The sequence below is a fragment of the Apodemus sylvaticus genome, chromosome 15 (assembly GCF_947179515.1).
Source record: "Apodemus sylvaticus chromosome 15, mApoSyl1.1, whole genome shotgun sequence".
In the NCBI taxonomy this organism is placed as follows: Eukaryota; Metazoa; Chordata; class Mammalia; order Rodentia; family Muridae; genus Apodemus; species Apodemus sylvaticus.
The window spans coordinates 63,390,490-63,404,109 of record NC_067486.1 but is presented as its reverse complement, the minus strand read 5'-3'; the positions used below and the strand labels follow the sequence as shown (position 1 = coordinate 63,404,109).

General features: G+C 42.3%; 1 protein-coding gene across 2 annotated transcripts in view; it reads right to left on the bottom strand.

Moving 5' to 3' along the window:
- Positions 1–13,620, bottom strand: part of Eaf2 (ELL associated factor 2) — a 1,192,577-nt gene that overhangs the window by 383,866 nt on the left and 795,091 nt on the right. The window lies entirely within an intron of this gene.

Here is a 13,620-nt window from a genome sequence, read left to right as displayed (position 1 = left end):
TCTATAATGGGATTTGATGCCCTCTTCTGGTGTGTCTGAAGACAGCTACAGTGTACTCATATACATAAAATAAATAAATCTTTTAAAACAAAACAAAGCAAAAAAGGGTGTGAGGACATGCAAGGACATGACCAACATCAGGAATGTCCAGCATCATGTAGCAGCGTACTTTGTCATGATACTGAGCTCTACTCTGGGAAGAGATGCAAAGAGTCTAGCTAGCTAGTTTCCTGGACTCCAGGAATGAGAACTCTGTTCATCAGCAAGGATGTGCTTGGCTGCAGGCACTGTGGTGGGCTTTAAACCCTATCTTCCCCTTAAGTGTTTTGGAGTATGGCTCTTAGGAACCATATACTGTTCTTAGGAATCATATAATGTCACTTTGTTGTTCTCTATCTCTGTGAAGTTATTTGAAAGTATCTCTTTAAGAGAAAATAGTGCATGCTGTCAACAAAGATGCTCTTCTCTTCCTTTTTAAATATTTGTTTGCCTTTTTAAAATATTTGTTTTTAATTGTTTTTTAAATAATTATTTAAATATTTAAATATTTGTTTGCAAGAGCCAGGTATGGTGGCAGACACCTTTAATCCCAGTATTTGGGAGGCTGAGGCAGGAATATCTCTGTGAGTTAAAGGCCAGCCTGGTCTTATATAGTGATTCTAGGACAATTAGAGCTACTAAGAGAGACCCCGTCTATGATAGATAGATAAGTAGGTAGATGGATAGATGGATAGATGAATAGATAGATAGATAGATAGATAGATAGATAGATAGATAGATAGATAGATAGACAGGCAGGCAGGCAGGCAGCAGACAGACAGACAGACATATAGGAGGGACTTAGAAGATTTGGGGACAGTAGTTTAGCTAGATACTGGTGGTAGTAGTCTGCAGACCACTTAGAAAGTAGGTAGTTGCTAAGCCAGGAGAAGGCAAGTAGAGCAGTGGCCCCTAAGGCTTTTAAGGTGAGGTCCCCACAGCAGAAGGAGCAGTTTTGCCTGAGAACTGGTTAAAAGTCTAGTTTGTTTCTGACCCCAAATCTACTGAATCAGACCTACTGATTCTCACTACTTTTATGGAAGTTCAGATTCATTAGTCAATAAATTATAAGCAGCTTATTTCAGTGTTTAAAACACAAGGGAAAGACTGCCAGATGGGTAGGAATAATCAGAAAGCCTTTTATTTTTCTTCTTGAGGCAATCTTGCTATGTAGCCTAGGCTGACTGCTAGGTGGAGGGTCTTCATGAAAAACCTAGAACTAGAACATGGACCATGCTATCTGTGTTCATATCCATATCTGCACAACTGCTGAAGACCAAGCTCTGTAGCCTCTCATCTGCTCTAGTATCATGGACATATAATCAACTTCGCTTCTCTTTCTTCCATCCCATAATCCATCCTTCCCAATAGAAAAGAAATATTAACCACTGATAAAATGATGTCATCACTCCTTGGCTTAGCGCCTCTAGCCATTTCCAAGTCAAGGGAGAGACTCTCATGCCATTCCTGTGGCTAACAAGGCCCTGTGTGAACTCCTTCTTTGTCCCTTTCACCTTGGCTTTATGTCCTTTGCTTTGACTTTTCACTTATTCTAGCGGGGACCCACCCGTGCTCTTTCTATAAGGACCATGCTCCCCCATCCCTACTTACATCATGATCCTTCCTTGTGTTTGTATTTCAGTTCATATATTTCCTCTGCAGAGAAGCTTATGTGAAAACCCTGGTGTCAGGCAAGCCAATCAGTGCTTCTGCAAATTACCCAAGTACTTATCAACTATCTGAAAGGCTAGTCTATTCATCTATCAAATGAGGCTCAGAACCTGAGGTGGCCTCCTGAAGCAAAATAAGCAAAGTATCGTATAACATAAAATTATTCCATTTTTAAAATATACTTCATGCATGAGAAGAATATTCCGGGGCTACCTCGCTAGTCCATTGTCTACCTCGCTAGATCATCTATCTCTGTAGCCCTTGTCTGGTCTTCCCATTTGCACTTCCTCCTTACTCCAATGCTTACTGAACATGGGTGGCTTAATAATATTTAAACTCCATTTTTTTTTAAATCTTACCTAACTTTTTAAAGACTAGGAATTCTCATCCCCTCTCCAACAGAACACCACAAAGCATTTATTAAGTCCTGGAAGACTGCAGATAGCATACTCAATTGATGTGTTGTGTCTAGGGACTCCCGTTGTCACTAGAAGGTCTGGAAGTTTCTGGAAGTCACAGGGCTAACTCAGAAAACCTCTTCCTTTCCTAGGCTGTAGTTTATAACTTTTACTGCTTATCCATATTGCCATAGTCATCAAGAAAATGCTCACCACTCCTAACAAGTAGGGAGAAGTAAAGCAAAACAACTGTGAGATATCATTTTACCTGAGTCAGAATGACAAAGACCAGACAATAATTGATGACTGATGCTGGGGAAGATGCATTGCTGGTGGGATTGTAGCCTCTCTGAAGATGAGGGTGGAGAATCCTGGAAAACGCAATAAATCTACTATAGGATTCAGCGATGCCGCTGTTTGGTGTACGCCCAAGGAACTGACATCCTACTCCTCCTAAATACTTGACAACCCATATTCATTGTTGCTGTGCTCACAATAGCTAAGAAATGGAAACAACTTAAATGTCCTACAGGCGACAAATGGAGAATGAAACTGTGGCACACGTGCACTATGGCTTACTACTCAGCTTGAAAAGAAAAGGAAATCATGGACCTTGCAGGCAGGTGGGTAGGGCTAGAGACATCACGTTGGGTGAGGTAACTCAGACCCAGAAGGACCAAATCTCATGTGCCCTCTCATCTGAGGTCCCTAGATCTAAATGCTCAGGTGTGAGCATGTAAGCTGAAGTAAGTGCAGGAACCAAGAAAGTGAAAGGGGGCCATTGTGGGGTAAAGAATGGGGAGCAATAGAGAGGCAGATAGCAGTGCACAAGGGGGGATGTGAAAATGGAGGAGGCTTTAATTAGAGAAGCGGAGGGAGATAAATACAGAAGAATTGGCGGGGTAAAAACTGTAAGGCTGTCTGAAAAAGTTAAAAGGAGTCACACTATTAACTAGCTACTTAAAAGGACCTACAATACATGTAACTCTGTATATAAATATATAATAATAATATATTATATATAATATATTATCATATAATGTAGTGATGTTGTAATATAATAAACATATATTTCACAATATAATATAAAATATTATTATATAAATATATTATTATAACAATATAATTATATTATAATATATAAATACAAACATAAATGTACAAATATAAAATATATAATATAATATATAATTGTGCATTATACAACTACTTAATTATATAATTATTAAATTATACAATATATGATATATGTTATAAAATATAATATGTGATCTATCTATCTCTCTATTTAGTTTAAATGAAAATTTCCCATCTGGATTAGCAATGCTCCTCAAGAGCCATAGATTATGTAAAAAAAACAAAAAACAAAAAACCCAAGGCTAAGCATGAAAAGCCTTCTTCTGAATTGTTGGTCAGTGTTCTCCAAAAAACTCCCAAGGCTGTTATAGGCTATGGCTGTTGCCCTTGGTTGCCCCTAGAAGTGGAAGTTATGTCCCTATTGCTGAAGACACCATGACTCACAGAGAAGTGTCCCTTTCAGCCCTTATTGAGGAAACTTCTCTTTGCCACAGACTGCCTTAGTTACATTGCTGTGATAAAACACCATGACCAAGGCAATTTATAAAAGAGAGAGTTTCCTGGGGCTCACAGTTCCAGAGGAGAGTGTGGCAGGCAGGTAGGCAGGCAGACAGGCATGGGGCTGCAGCAGTAGCTGAGAGCTCTCTTGTTGAGGCTATAACCATGAGACCAAAGGAGAGAGCTAACTGGGAATGCATTAAGCTTTTGAGATCTCAATTCTCAGCCCCAGTGACACACTCCTCAAAAATGCCACACCACCTAATGCCACCACAGACATTTGAGAGATTAGCAGGTATGGCCTTGTAGGAGGAGGTGTGTCACTGGGGGTGAGCTTTGAGATTTCAAAACCCCATGGCAGGCCCAGTCTTTAGCTGTCTGCCTACAACCTGCAGATCAGATGTGAAACTCAGCTACTGCTCCAGAGCGGTGTCTGTCCAGCTGCCACCATGCTCCTTGCCATGATGGTCCTGGGCTAAAAACTAAAACTGTGTGCAAGCCCCTAGTTAAATGTTTTCTTTTAGATGTTGCCTTGGCCATGGTGTCTCCTTATACCAATAGAGCATCAATACAACAGTCACTAAGACAGATGGAGACTGTTACTAACAACCACAACTGATCAGAACACAGAGTTGTAGAGCCCGGTCCCACGTGACACACCTACAACACAGGTCCCGCACCTGAGGCTCAGGGATCACTGTGGCAGAGGGGTGGGAAGATTGTAAGAGCCAGAGGAATGGGAAGCTTGGCTACGAGATTGTGTCTCTTAGAAATGTCAGAGAAATTGTACCAGTGAAGTCTCGGCAGCGTGGCTCCCTAAACAGGCCCTGAAGGAGGAGAAAAGCAATAGATGTGCTTTCATGGAAGGCAGAAATCTCAGGAGACTTTAACTCTAGACAAAGGAATTCTAGCAACTAAGGAATACTGAGCATGAAAGCAATAATCTGCCCAAGGGGAAGCATACAGGTGGGTTATCCAATACTAAGTGGTCAGCCCTGAAAACACGTAAGACAAGTAACACCACTATATGAACTGAGCAGATTGCATTTTTTTATATTTGGGAATACACATGTATACACATGTGCATGTGCGTGCGCGCGCGCGCGCGAACACACACACACACACACACACACACGGTGGGGGTGGGGAGGCAGGAGAGAAAAGCTTTTTAGTCCCTTAGGTAAAGGAAGCATGCACTGAGTGAGAGACACTTGTGTGGGTCTAACTGGGAGCACACTCTGAGTGGTGACAGAATAGTCACCAAGACTTCAGAACGCCCGCAGCTGTTCTGCTGTGCAGAGATTTCTGAGCATGCAGATATCTCCGGACCAGGCAGAAAAACAGATTTCTTCCAGGATTTCTCCAACTTCAGTGCCCAGGCCATTTGCTAGGGTAGTCTTTGTACTAGAGTTTAGTGGACTGGAGGGAAGTCTAGAATTTCCCATAATCCCCAAGCAGTGCTGACAAGTTTTAACTCTCCAGTTTTCCAGGGCAAACCTGAGACTCTGAGGAGTCTTGTATGCACTCTAACACTCTCTGCTTGCAGTCGCAGGCAGATGCTAAGTCTGCGTAAAAGCACCACACAGCTTCTACTTGCGGGGAGGTGGCCAGGGCTGTGTGAAGAGCTTAGATGGTGCCAAGGGGACAGAGCCTGGGAGGTTGGAGGAGATGGTCAGGAAGTGTCATTGGGCAACAACACATAGTAGGTGTTTTAAAATCAAGTAAGAAAGAATGAGATTAACAGATAATGTTAACAGGTTTTACTCTGGTTTTTAATATCTTTTGTGGTTTAGTGACAAACAGTTTTGATGCCAGGGAGATATTTTTAAGCAAATGGCCCTTTTAGTGCCCTTCATATGGTCTGTGGCTATTCTGATTCCCCATGTGGCCAGCCCTCACAAGAATGATTGATTTCTGTTGAGCTTGAGCGAAAGTGGCAAGGTTAAAGGGCAAAGGGCAAAGGTCAAAGGTATTTCTAACCCTCTCACCAGCCAGCTAGTCATTCAGTTATTCACTGTTCACCCACGCCCTTGCTATGGAGACATTTGACTCTAGAGAAAGAAAATGTGTAAAGTTTTCCACATGGTTTTAATTTAACCATTATATCCATCTCTCTACCCCCTTGAGATTTTACCTCACCTAGGCATCTGAGGATAAATCATACACATGGTCCATGGGCCTCTGGGCTAGGCTGCAGGCAAGCTCACCCTAACATACACTGCTTCCCCAGATCCTGCCAGCTTTACCGTCTGTAGCCCTTGCCTGTACAAGTCACCAGTCTTCAAAGCTTTCTACTTACTATCTATTCACTAGCTTGGAGTCTCATTGTCTATACTTATACACGAACATCAGTGTTGTAGCCCTCCGTGGTGCTGGCTCACAAAGTATTTAACTGGGGGGGGGGGAGGTAGGCAACTGTCAGGTTGTCCCCTTGGTAACTTCTAAGCTAACATACCCAAGCCTCATAAGGATGACGGCCCACCAGACATTTCTGACTTGTTGCCATGGAAACCCTGGCAGAATTAAATGTCACAGGAAAATGACTGTGCCTAAGCACATAGGTAGGAAAGTAACAGACTCCTGTGTAGACTTGGGGTTATTCCTGTGTATTGGAGGTTATAGAGGGTTACAAGACAGAGGTAGATGTTAGGCATCTGAGTAGTTGCTTTAGGTCTCCTTTGACTCAGCACTGATGGCTCGAACCCAAACACCTCAGATCCTTTTTTGTTCAGGCCACTTCCCAGGATGACCTTAGCTGAACTCTAAACTAAAGAAATAAAAGGAAATAAACCAGGCCCATTGTTGTTGCTAATTATTTTCATGTACATAACAATATATAGCAGAGGTTCTTAACCAGGTCTTAATCACATAGAAGATATTCTGCATATCAGGTGACATTATGATTCACAACAGTAGCAAAATTACAGTTATAAAGTAGCAAGGAAATAATTTTATGGGTGGGGTCACCACAACATGAGGAACTGTATTAAAGGGCCACAGTTTAGGAAGGTTGAGATACAGTTATTCCGGGAGCTAGGAGTAACCTAACTGCCTTTAAGCTTTTAAAACCATAGATGTCTTTCATCACTTCACTTCTGCTGCTCTGGGCGTCTGCACCTCCAGTTGGTCACAGTTTTGAGTTTGGGTGCCTAAATCTGAGTATGATTTCACTTTCAGTTTTCACTTTCATGGCTGCATTTTGTTCTTTTATTTTTTTGGATACAAGAGAAGTGGGCGGGAAGGACCTCCCTTGAGGCAGTTTTGTTAGGCGAAAACTGAGTTTCAGGTTGCAGGGCAGAGTGTGAGCAGCTACCCCTGTGGTGCTCCAGCCCGCAGTGTGGCTCAGTAGATGGAATTTAAGCCTTTGGACCATGACTTGCAATTAAAGCAGCAGGGGTGATTGGAGAAAAGCATCGCAGCATGTTTCTGGACTGACCCTTCTTTCATCACCACATGCTGCCTTCCCCTGTCACACCTTCATGACTAAGGTTAACAGTGAACTGCTCTGGTTGACTGTAGAAGAAAACCTAAGCTGGCAGAGGCTGCTGATATTGCAAACTGCTGTAGGATTTTAAATCCAAAACAGTTGACACATGGCCCGGGGTTTCCAGTATCAACCTTTCCCCCACCACGCACATGTAACAAAGTTTGTTTAACAATCCACCGTCACGGTACAAAGGTAACTCACAGTAAACCTCAGCCCAGTCCACACATTTATCATCTGAATATCCTGGGTCATGCCTACCCGCGTTTGAAAAACTTACCTAAATGATACAAGCTGGCTCAGCATCGGCTGCTACCAGCCCTTTGCTGTTGTTTTTCAAGCAGGTCTGGAGGAGGTGGGTGCCGGTGCTTCTGCTGCAGAGCACCCGAGTTCTGTTGGAAAGGCAAGCGAATGGGAGAAAACGTCAACTGACATAGTTCAAGTGTTTCAAAGTTAAAAATAAAACTATATCGCAGGGCAATGTGACCGGGCTCAGCTTACGTCTTCTTTCAGTCTGTAGGTTATCAACACTCGATGCCTAAGTGCTGGCGGGGCAAAAGAGAGCCCATGGGGAAAGTAGCACGTATACCAACCCCGGGCTTTCTTTCACAGAGGAAGGAGGGAAGCCTTTGCAAGAAGGGTCAGGGCAAGGCCAGCACAGCCCCAGTCCTGCGTGTGCCGTGGGCAGGTCCAGCTGTGTCCAGGAGCTGGGGGAGAAGCAGCTGGCCTCCTGTTCTAATTATAACCCTGTGTTCCACCCAAGCCCCTTGCTGGCTAAAGTAGCGAGTTGTGCAAATGACATAGTTCCACACTCCTGCTTCTCCTGCTTCTTCACATGAAAGGTTAGCATCTGTCCTCCTCTGACTCTTCCCTGTCCCAGGCAGAAGGGAAAGGGAGAGTTTGTCATTCAGAAACCAGTCAGATAACAAGTCCAAAGGAACGAAGTAGAGGTGGTTGGAGGCTTGGCTATCATTTAGTACAAGTTCCTCTTTACAGATGAAAAGACATAGGATCAGGGAAGGTGAGATACTCATCCATTATCTCAAAGCTCAGGGGCTTGAAGAAAGGTTTCTCATAGTCTGGGATTCTTTATCTGATCCTTCTCAAAATAGTTCTTTCAACCTCTTTGAAAAAAAATAGCGTGTGAATATTGTCTAGTGCATGCAGACTGTTCTGTCTAGCTTCCTTTTGAATGTGGGTGTAGCTTCAGAGAAAAAAGATGGGTTTACATTCTGCTGTGATGAGCAGTCTCTGAAATTCCCTCCACCCCGTTCTCCCACGCACACTTGTGCACGTGGGCAAACTCATCTGGGTGAAGGGTCAGACGATGGAAATGATAACATTTTCTGTTTGCATCTTGCAGAACTTTGCTGACTTTGTAATAAAGTTTTCTTGTGGATTCCTTAGGATTGTAGATGATGCTTCAATCAACGGAGGTATTCTCACTTCCTTTCCAGACTGTTTGAGTTCTATTTTCTTCCCTCTCCCCGTGCCTGGCCTGGAGTGTCCTACACTTAGAACAGCAGGGGCTGTCCTGACTGGTCCTGGACAGCCCTTCCTTCATTGGTAAGTTGAGAAGACACCTGTAGAACTTTTCATGGATGAGTACAAGTTCCCTGTGAATCTTTCAGGCAACTTTTGGCAGGTCGAGGTAGGGAACTGGTAGTTAGTTCTTGTTTAGTGACTGTTCTCATCCTGAAAGGCTGTGGACTTTTACCAGATGGTTTTTCTGTATCTCTTGTATTGCATTGATTGGTGTTTCTATATTGAACCAAATTTCCATTTTTGGGTAAGCCTCATTTGGTCTGGTACATAGCTTTGTTACTATTGCTATGATGAAATACCATGACCAAAAGCAACTTGAAGAGGAATTTATTCAAATTAGAGTTTCTTCCTTGATTGTTTCTCCATGTGTGATACTAGGGGTTGAACACAGTGGCCCATAGTAGCCGAGCGCTGTATTCTGATCCCCAGCTTTTCCTCAATTGATTTTGATTTCTAAGTAGAGGGGGAAGCGATGGTTTCTTTAAACTTTGCTGTCTATGACTAAGGAGGGCTATCTGATGTGGCATTCATTTAGTTAAGGCTGTTTTAGTGCTCTAGCATACACTTGAAAAGAATATGTGTGTGAGTGTAATATTTTAATTCTCTGAGAATTCATATGACACATTTTTATCATAATTCACCTTGTTCCTGCCTCCTCCCATCCCTACCCTCTTCACCCTCACCTCTCCACTCACCCAAGTATTAATCTCTCTCTTGTTTTGGAACCTCCCCCCTTGAAGTCTAGTTTGTGTTATCCCCCTACTCTTGGGTGTGGGTCCTGCCTTGAACTGTGGTTTCACATAACCCAGGCTGGCCTCACAATCGCTGTATACCCAATGGTGGTCAGAACGTCTTGGCTTGCACATGTGTACCACTGTGCTCACTCTGGTATGGTACTAAAGATGAGCCCAGTGCTCTGAACATCATAGACCAACACCAACTGAGCTCCACCCCCATCCCAAGAGTATGGATTCTTTACAGCTGGATCTGGAGACTGGCATCCATATGAGCCATTGGAGACTGCTCATCCAATTGAGCTCATTAATTTTGTAGCTAAATGTTTTCCACTCACATAACATTATCATCTACTTGGACTGCTGTGTGACAATTCTGTATTGTGATTTTATAATCGTACAAGTGTTTCCAAACTTCATTTAGATTGGGTAGATGCTAATAACTGTATATAAGCTCAGAATTGTATAACTTGTGAGGTAATCATCTCTATTGGTCATGTTCTATTACTGCTCCATCTCTCTCTGGTCCCATAGTTCTCCTGGATGCTTCACTTGGTAGGCATTGTGATGTGTCTTCCTTCCCAATGGCAGGGATCTGCAGGGATCACTTCCTGCTGAGAGCTGAGGTAGGGAGGTGGCAGACCCTGGGGTGCATGTGCTATTTTAAAATTTTTTATTAGATATATTCTTTATTTATATTTCAAATGTTGTTCCCTTTCCTGGTTCCCCCTCTCCTGAAAATTCCATACACCATCTCCCCTTCCCCAATCAACCTCTCTTGCTTCCCTATCCCGGTATTCCTCTACACTACGGCATCAAGTCTCTCCAGGACCAAGGGCCTCTCCTCCCTTTGGTGTCTAACAAGGCCATCCTCTGCTGCCTATGTATCTGGAGCCATGGGTAACTCCATGTATACTCTTTGGTTGATGGTTTCGTCCCTGGGCGCTCTGGGAGTACTGGGTGACTCATATTGTTGTTCCTCCTATGGTTCTGCAAACCCCTTCAGCTCCTTGGTTCCTTTCTCTAGCTCCCCCATTGGGGACCCTGTAAGCCAGCCCCAATTAAATGTTGTTCTTTATAAGCGTTGCTTTGACCATTGGAGTCTCTTCACAGCAGAAAAACCTTAACTATGACAGAGACCTTGTCTGAAAAAACAAACAACAATCCTCAAAAAAGAAAAGGAAATAAAAATGTTATTAGATACACAAAGGTGAAAGCACCCATTGTAGCAAACCTGTCCTGAGAGAGGCATAAAAGGACCCTTTTTAGCCAGAGAGTGAATAGCAGCTATAAGGAAGTGGATCTGAAATGCAAACCCGTGGTGATTAATCTCGATTGTCGGTTTGCTTCCATTACACTGGCCTGCGGATATGTCTGTGAAGCATTTTCTTACTGCTAACTGAGGGAGGGGGAACATGGTGGGCAGTGCCATCCATAGTCGGGTGATCCTGGCTTCTATAAGAAAGTTAGTTGAGCTTTTCCCAAGATGGCATCAAAAGAAGAAGGAAGCTCCTGCCCCTGTCAGAGCCAAAGCCAAAGCAAAGCCATTGAAAATCAAGAAGGCAGAGCTGAAAGTTGTCTACAGCCACGAAAGGAACTCACCTGTCACCCATCTTCCTGTGGCTTCAGACCCTGCTGCTCTAGGGGAAAATACCCAGACAATATCAGACCCAGGAGGGGTCTCAGCTGCCCCCTGATTATGATGTTACACATGTCGGAGACTGGAATTATCTATACTGAGTCCATCTGGCTAATTCTAAATACACATTTTCTCCATTAAGAAAAACTGATAGCCAGACAAGCTAGAGAAGAAAGCCAGTAAACAGCATTTCTCCATGGTTTCTGCTTTGGTTCCTAGTTTGGCTTCTCTGCTGATGGACTGTAGCCTGTAAGCTAACATAAACCCTCTCCTCCCTCTCCCAAATTATTTTAGGTCAGTGTTTTATCACAGCAACAGAAAACCAAACTAGAACAATATCAAACTACTACATCTCAAAATTAAGAAGACAGACATCCTGCTCAAAAATGAACAACAGAGCTGGGTGATGGTGGTGCACACCCAGGGAGGCAGAGGCAGGCAGTTCTATGATTTCAAGGCCAGCCTGGATTATAAAGTAAATTCCAGGATAGCCAGGGCTGTTACATGGAGATACCCTGCCTCAAGAAACAAACACCACCATCAACAAATGAGCAAAAGATTTGAAAAATATTTCCATGAAGAGTACTAAAAGGCATGTGATGAGAGATTGAGAATTTGGAAACCTCATAAGCTGAGGCAGGAGTATAAAATGCTTGGGGGTATTACAATTACAATCTGCTAATTTCTTGAAAAGTTTAACATGAACTTGCCGCATGATTCAGCAGTTGCATTTTGAAATCTACCCAAAGGAAATGAGAGCATGAACCCACGAAAAGATGTGCATGCAACTATTCATAGCAGCAGTGTCTGAGAGCCAGACGCTGAGGACAGTCCACATGTCCTTGTGCAATGACTATACAAAATGCGGTATGTCCACACAGAGAAATGCTACTCATCAATAAAAAGGAACCAGTTGCTGACTCATTTTTATGCCAGGGAGAACTCCAAAAACATGATGAAAGAAGATTTGTGAAGACTGTATGGCAAACTCATAAGCGTTCATTATTGTCTTTGTGCTCTTTTACATTTGAAAATGTCTATATATAATAATGTCTCTGTATAATACAATGTATATGTAATACATGCATGAATATAACATATATACATAATAAAATACAGTCTTTGGCAATTCTTTTACAGAAACAGAAGGACAGAATCATGCTGAGGTGAAGCTTTTGTGATCTACAACTGTGTTCTCCAGGCTGAAAGAAGTAGAGAGAGGCTTCTGTGTGCTCAGATTTGTGCACCGTGAGAGCTGAACTCCCAAAGGTTCTGACTATAAACTTCAGAGCATCATAGACAGTGTTAATAGTAAGAGCTGATTGGTGGGTATAAAACTTCAATTGTTTATTTTATACTTGATTTTTTAAAAAATGTATTTATTTCTATTTATATGAGTACATTGTAGCTGTCTTCAGACACACCAGAAGAGGCAATCTGATCCCATTACAGATGGTTGTGAGCCACCATGTGTTTGTTGGGAATTGAACTGAGGACCTCTGGAAGAGCGGTCAGTGCTGTTAACCACTAAGTTATCTCTCCAGCCCTTTACACTTTATTTTTATTGACCATGCAAATAGCATCAGATTTTAGTGTAGGTATAGCAGTGATGGTACCAGATTGACTGAAGACCTGTTTTGTCAACAAACAATACTTATCAGAGGTTATTCACCAAGATACAATGAATATGATAATAGAATGCATAGTAATTCTAACACAACAATTATTAAGAAGAAATCAAATTTGACTTTCCATTTGGCTCAACCCCAGTTGTGATAGCCAAATAATTTTAGAACATTGACCATTTGTTTCCTGTTTTTGGCATGTTCTTTCCTTATTTGGAATTTATTTCTACTTGTAGATATAAAGCTACTCATATAAAATGGGTTTAGCATAAACTCAAGGCTCACTTATTGTGACCCTCTGATTCCTATATAAAAATATGTTTATAAATAAATATTCTACTTTATATCAATCATTTCATATGTGACAAGTGTCTATAATGGTACTCCTTTCTTGATAATTATTATTTAGCTAAAACTGATTTCCTAAAGCATAAATTATCAAGAGGAGCCTGAAATGTTGGCATTTTAAAATTATTTATTCCTAACCGCTTTATAATAATATTAAAAATAAGATTAAATAAAGGAGTGGGGTTGGGAGTGGGGATAAACCAAGTAGGCTACATACCATTTTGAAAGGTAAAGTCTGTGAAATGGTTGAGAGGTATGGCTTTAGGTGTAAGACCCCAAAAACTGAGGGTGCCCCAGCACCCCACAGCCCGGAAGGCAACACCCAAATCACTCATGAGAAACAGTCTCAATGCAATAACATGAGGGTTTCTTTATTCCAGAATTCTGGGTTCCACAGCCATACACCTCACAGGGTTAGAGGACTGTGGACCCCGAGTGCTGAATTGCGACACCTTTTATAAGTTTACGACAGAGCCGGCGAATCACAAACCAATAATTTCTTAGCATGGAGAGCCCGCAAAATGGGAGCCAATCACAACAGCTTTTATAAGCTTACGAAAAA